Raw genomic sequence first — 6,175 nt, 5'->3', positions numbered from 1 at the left:
GTTCAAACTCGGTTTGGCTGGCCCTAGTTTGTCATACAGACCCTGAAAGAAAAATATTCAAGAAAGTCCATGCAAGTATAGAATATGTGGCAAGGCAAGATTCCCCCAGTTTAAAGTATATGGGCTCCTTTTCATTACATTTGATCATTATAATTTAGGAATACGTTTTCGGTAAAATATGTTAATTTCAGAAACTCGATGTTAGTCTTGGGCCAAACTGTCGTCCATATTGAGTTTTGCAGACGATAGATACTTTGACATTCACGTAACAATATTTATTACGAAACACAGAATTCTCCAGCATTTCTAACACTTCCCTCCTGTTACAACGAAGTGCAACTCGTGTAAATTTTAATTTGTAAATTTGCTGCTATTTCTTATGCATTGCTTCACAGTCAAGACGTGTGGTGGGGTAGCCTAGTGGTTAAAGCGTTCGCTCGTCACGCCGTAGGCCCGGGTTCGATTCCCCACGTGGGCACAATGTGTGAAGCCCATTTCTGGTGTCCCCCGCCGTGAAATTGCTGGAATATTGCAAAAAGTGGCGTAAAACCAAACTCACTCACTCACTCACAGTCAAGACAAATCATGGTCGTTTGTTTCGAAATGGGTTACAACAGAACATATGATTATGTATACAAGCGTGCAGCTAATAAAACGACTTTAATACACCATTTCTTACAGACAAAATCTGGTCAGCATCAACATATGGTACGAACGGTTGATTGTACATAAGCTTGAATACGAACCGGAGTACACACTGACCTCGATGGTGGGTAAGTTGTTTCCCTTTTTATTAAAATCGTATCATGTATTCGTCACGGTGTCTCTTTTCTTGGGGTTTTGTCTTTTGTTGTGGGATTTTTGGGGTTAGTGTTTATGTTATTGTATAATGTTATACTGCATTGTGAATATATGGTTGATACACGTGTGTGTGGAGTGATATATGGATTAATGGTTTAATCTTCCCAGGGCAGATATAGCTTCTTTGAGAGAGGGGGATGGGGGTTGGGGGTGCACAGTACATGTTTACCCGTTTTCACACGAGTTTCAATGGTCAGTTTACAAACTTTCAGGACTGTTGCGTATTATATCATCAGTGACTCACAATATAACTGTTGTTTTTGTGTGTTTGAAGGCACCCTGGGAGGTCAGATGGGTTTTTTCCTCGGGGCGAGCATTGTGACGCTGTATGAAGTGTTTGAAGCCTGTTTCCGCTCGACCAAGGCCATTGCCAGACAGTGGGGTACTCGGAAACAAACACGCCGCTCTGGCCAAGAGCACTAGAACCCCATTGTCCACTACCGTCGGTCCGAATGATTGGCTACCGTGAATCACGGAGACGTCTTGCATTGAGACAAGCGCATATAAGATATAGACTGTGTTGTTGTGTTTGCGCTCCAGTATTTCAGCCAAGGAGCGAGTGAGTGAATATTCCTTAACGCCGCATCATCAATGTTGCAGCTATTCGCGGCGATCAGCCAGGGAACTCCTTGCTTCACGTTGTGTGGACCTCACACCGGGGTATATGTTACCAGCCTGTTACCCCTGTTACAATCTCCATTTATCATCGGAGCAAAGGAGCTAACTCAGAGTTGATTAGTCTAACTAGTCCCAGAAGAAATATCTTTTCAATACCCCTTGACATCAGGCTAATAAATAATGTTACTGCTTAAAATAAAGAAGTTGTTGTGTTTTTTTCAGCAGCATCACAACACCTGAAGCATATCATAAGAAATTTTGCTGGACGTGATCCTTACATATCCGATGGGACAACAATTCAAATGAAATCCCTATTTCGCATTTTAGAAGTATTCTCGTCCCAGCTCTTGTGTAATGTTTCTGCCATGTAGCCTAGTGGTTAACGCGTTCGCTCGTCACGCCAAAGACCCGGGTTCGATTCCCACATGGTACAATGTGTGAAGCCCATTTCTGACGTCCCCGTGGTGATATTGCTGGCATATTGCTAAATGCGGACTAAAATCAACTCACTCACTCATTCGAGTCGTATGGTGATTGTGGCTTTTCAGTTGCTCGTAGGAGTAAGTCCACCAGGCTTCATCCTCCGGGGTAAAAGAACATGCAATGTTTACAAGTATATTTGTCCAGGAGTCAATCCATCAATCTTCAAGACTTGGCACATCCCCACCATAAGTCAACCATGCTGTTAAATGTCTGAAAATCCCCATATTCCTTGGCCTGTTCAATGAGCACAACGTCTGAATGGTTCACACACCCTTTATTGATGATTCTGGTACCGTTGGAGCAGGAGAATGGTAGTATCTCTGATGCTTATTTTCACTATCACTCACTCAGCCACTAACCTACTCACTCACTAACCCACTAACCCACTCACCCATCAACTCAATCAATCAACAAATCAATCAATCACCCAACCACTCACCCACTCACTCACCCACTCATTCACTCACACACCCACTCAATCCAGCTATCACTTTTCCTGCACAAGGTTCAGACATTTTCAATAAACTGTAAAACATGTAACCAATGGTAATTAAAAATACATCAAAATAAATTGAACTCATATAAAAAATTCATTCTAATCATGAAATATGATCGGGCTCACATTTGATTAAAGCTTTCATTATCGATAAACCAGTGAACACAGTCAAAGCCTGGGGTACGCTGGCCTGTGATTACGGTATCGACAGAGATGGAGAAGTCTGCAAACATTGAACAATAAACATGTTAATGGCGCCTGATGGTCTTTGGAAATGACAGTCAATAAATGAAACAAATGTGAGTACATATTGGTTTGTATTTTTACAATGGCCGATCCCCAACTATACATTAGCAATGCGCGTTAGGCGAAACACTTTAATCATTCTATGTCGGGGTAGGTGATCGCTTAAAGGATATAAATTATGCATAGTGTTCAGTAAGTCAAACCAGTTCAGTATGGAAGGACGCTAAATCGTTGTTCGCCCGGAAGAGGCGATGAAAGCAGACAAGGGGAGTTGTCGGAGAGATTAATAGCAGTAATAGCTGTTTAGGGTGGACCAAGCAGGCTTTCAGTATGGGCTGATACAACTGCATGGCCATTTAAGCCGGACAGGGTATGTAGTGATGGTGTCGCCATGAACGCAAACAAAGACTCCATTGAGGCAGTATTTTGTTATAGTTGTTGAGTAGATGTTGAAGCTGGACAAAGGACGTTGGACGAACCAGGTGTCGTTACAGATGGACAGAGAACGGTTAGTGATTTAATAGTTGTTGAAGGTGAACTGAAAGACAAAGAATATAACTTGTGGATAAATCAGTGGCCGGGAAGGACACCAAGTGCTAACCGGTAACCGTTAAAGTTGGACATAAAATGTTGCTGAGGTGTGAATGAGGAGTGGCCTTTTAAGAGAAAACAAAAAACAAACATAGATGACCAGTCGTTTTGTAAGTGAACCAGTAGCCTTTGAGGGTGAACCCGTGCCCGTTGATGGTGAGAAGAGAACACACGTTGAAAACTAGTTTGCAGTTTGTGGTGAACTAGTAAACGTTCGAGGTGAAAAAGTCGCCGTTGGGGATGAAGAAGACAGAATCGTGAAAGTGGATGAAACAGGAACCGTTCATTGGAAAATAGGAAACCGCTGAGGTTAAACTTGTAGTTGTTTAGGTTGGACAGAGAACAACAGGTGGCGACGAACCACTAAAGTTCAGCGTTAACTCGTAAAAGTTCATGAGACCGACGCTGATAGAACGCCTGACGTACAGATCAAGATGGCGCTGCCTATCAAGGCTAAACCGCCGGGGGCATGGCGTCAAGTGTGGTGTTCGTTTGCTGAAGACACCAGCCTCCATGCCTGCAATAACCTTGTGAAGACACAGAAGACACGTGCAGAGAGGTAAGGGACTCAGCGTTTAATATTTGGGGAGCGATGTCTGGGGCCCACTTTTGGTGACCACTCCACTCCTCCCCGCTCCACTCCACTCCACTCCGCTCCACTCCGCTCCACTCCACTCCACTCCAATCCAATCCACTCCCACTCCACTCCACTCCGCTTCGCCTATCTCCGCTTCATCTCTCCACTCCGCTCCTCTCCACTCCATCTCCGACCCATCTCCACTCCGCTCCAATCCAATCCAATCAAATCCAATCCAATCCGCTCTTCACCACTTCACTCCACTCCTCACCACTTCACTCCGCTCTGATTTTCTTTCCTCTCTTCTCCGCTCCACGCCGCTCCATCTCTACTCCATCTCCACTCCACTCCACTCCGCCCCTCTCCTCTCCGCTCTTCACCACTCCGCTCTTCTCTGCTCCATCTCTACTCCCTCCGCTCCACTCCGCCCCTCCTCCTCTCCCTCACTCAGCTCCACTCAGCTCAACTCCACTCAACTCAACTCCCTTCCTGCCTCCATCTCCCTCCATCTCCACTCCACTCCACTCTACCTCCCTCTCCACTCCACTCCACTCCATCTCCACCACCGCTTCCTCCACTCCCTCCCAATCTCGCTCCTCCTCTCACTCCTCACCACTTCCTCCACTCCCTCACCACTTCACTCCTCTCCGCTCTTCACCACTCCGCTCTTCTCCGCTCCATCTCCGCTCCGCTGCACTCCACCCCACTCCGCCTCCTCTCCTCTCCTCTTCGCTCCCCTCTTCCCCGCTCCATCTCCCTCTCCGCTCTTCACCTCTCCCGCTCTTCTCCGCTCCATCTCCTCTCCGCTCCATTCCACTCCACTCCGCTCCACCCTCTCCTCTCCGCTCACCTCCCTCTCCCTCTCCCCGCCCATCTCCTCTCCGCTCCCCTCCACTCCGCTCCATCATGGACTGCAATGCTACTGTATACGCCGCCCTGTTAACAGCGACACAGGTCACGGGGAGAGTTCACGTCGGAGATTATTTCTTATAACCACCAAATGAATAAATGTCCAATGATGTATATTCACAATAATATACTCAAACGGAAAAGTAATTTCAATACCAATTAGTCGACAGGAACACCAAATGCCGAGGAAAAGAAATTATACACCTCATCAAAATCTTGAGGGGGTGTGTGTGTGTGTGTGTGTGTGTTGGGGGTTTTGAAGCAGTGTACATGGGGAATACAGCCTTTATTGTCTTACCCACATCAGTAAATGTGTATGTCATCCACATACAAGTATATTATGCTGTCTTCTGCCATTGTATGATTTAACTACGTACGCCAGACTTTATACATGGTGGGATGGAGGATAACAGTACTGACTAAGGACAAAGGGACTGATTTAGCTATCGTTGACGTGTATATTGACATTGCTGTCAACACAACACTTAATCACACTGGAATGACTCATTATGCATGAACAACGAATCTCAAACTACCCGTTTGTTTCGCAAATCAATGGTGTCAGGACGATACACGTGTAAAACACGTCACATTGACAATGTCGACTCATTAATTAATTGCACTACGCGACTGATTCAGATTTGCCAGTGTTATCAATACCGAACTCCGTACAATAATAAGCAGACGGAGTTTGATATCAGTCCGCAAGAAAAAAATCGTCTCCATGACGTTGTGATAAGACATTTTCACGTCGTCACAATGTTAAAGTTATTTGATGCTAAAGTATTTTACGTTGTCTTAACGTTCTATTTAACGTTAATAGTTGACAGTTTTCCCAGTAGTGAACAGTATATAAGAAACAAAGCAGAAATTCACTTCAATGTTTATTCGTCAATGTGCATGTTGGTTTGACCGTGTGTTTTCTGAAGCTGCAGCTGAATAGTGAAGAAAGAATCTCAAAGTGAAAAGTTTAACAGAAAATTCTATCGTGACACCAAGATATTGTGTAATAGTCGATACCGAACGTTTTGACAACGTATATATGTAACGTTGTTGTAACGTTGTGAAATAACGTTGTAAAAAGATGTAATACTAACGTTGTGACAACGTTTTGTCATGACGTTACCAATCTACAACCTTCCCACAACGTTATGAAAACGTTGTGTGTTAGCTGGGATGACCCCAGCAGGTTACCATAGGTAGCAAAGATTGAAAGTGGGCTAGGTACACTAGTGACTGGCTGAGTGATAATGGCATTCCGCCATGTTTACAATCAAGGTTGAGTGGGTGAGTTTGGTTTTACGCCGCTTTTAGCAATACTCCAAAATATCACGGTGGGGGACACCAGAAATGGGCTTCACACTTGTACCCATAAGGAGAATCGAACCAGGCTC

This window comes from Haliotis rubra, unplaced genomic scaffold (genome assembly GCF_003918875.1).
Source record: "Haliotis rubra isolate DU_JTF1 unplaced genomic scaffold, ASM391887v1 Scf845, whole genome shotgun sequence".
Classification (NCBI taxonomy): domain Eukaryota; kingdom Metazoa; phylum Mollusca; class Gastropoda; order Lepetellida; family Haliotidae; genus Haliotis; species Haliotis rubra.
The sequence above is the reverse complement of the archived record's forward strand: the minus strand, read 5'-3'. Positions refer to the sequence as shown.